General features: G+C 41.6%; 1 protein-coding gene across 1 annotated transcript in view; it reads left to right on the forward strand.

The window, feature by feature from the left end:
• The window catches only part of NET1 (neuroepithelial cell transforming 1), a 61275-nt gene that overhangs the window by 17304 nt on the left and 43457 nt on the right, over positions 1-514 (forward strand). The window lies entirely within an intron of this gene.

Consider the following 514-nt stretch of genomic DNA (forward strand, 5'->3'; position numbering starts at 1 on the left):
AGAGCACTGGGCATGTCAAGTAGGGGCAAAATTGTTGTTAACATGCAGAATTGTCTGTCACATGGATAGGCTTTAATGTGGGATATTCTGCAAAGGAGGGTTGGAAATGTGAGTAGGTTTGAGAAAGCAGAGTGCTGTAGCACTGTGGCAGCTCTCTGCAGGACTAGACCCAGATATCTTTGTGAAAGGGAAGGCTATGGAGAAAATAAAGGGGTAGGAGGAGAAGCTTGTACAGGCTGAAAAAGAGGTATTCGCATGTCTGATGGGAGAAGAATGAGGCTGTGCTGCTGTTTCACTAACAGAGAACTTGTGGGATGTCTTCAACTTTCCCTGTCAGGTAAAGCTTTTCAAATGTCAAAGCTGTGGACTTTATTTTCATTGTTCTTATTCCTACTAAGCTAAATGCTCAGTATTCACATTTGACATCATACCAGATGTCAAGGCTTTCAGTTTCTATTGTATTAGGAAGCTTTTGCTTAATCTATTTTGGTTTCAGTTTTCTGGCCAGCTCTTT

Source organism: Haliaeetus leucocephalus, unplaced genomic scaffold, assembly GCF_000737465.1.
Source record: "Haliaeetus leucocephalus isolate CR32 unplaced genomic scaffold, Haliaeetus_leucocephalus-4.0 Scaffold751, whole genome shotgun sequence".
Classification (NCBI taxonomy): domain Eukaryota; kingdom Metazoa; phylum Chordata; class Aves; order Accipitriformes; family Accipitridae; genus Haliaeetus; species Haliaeetus leucocephalus.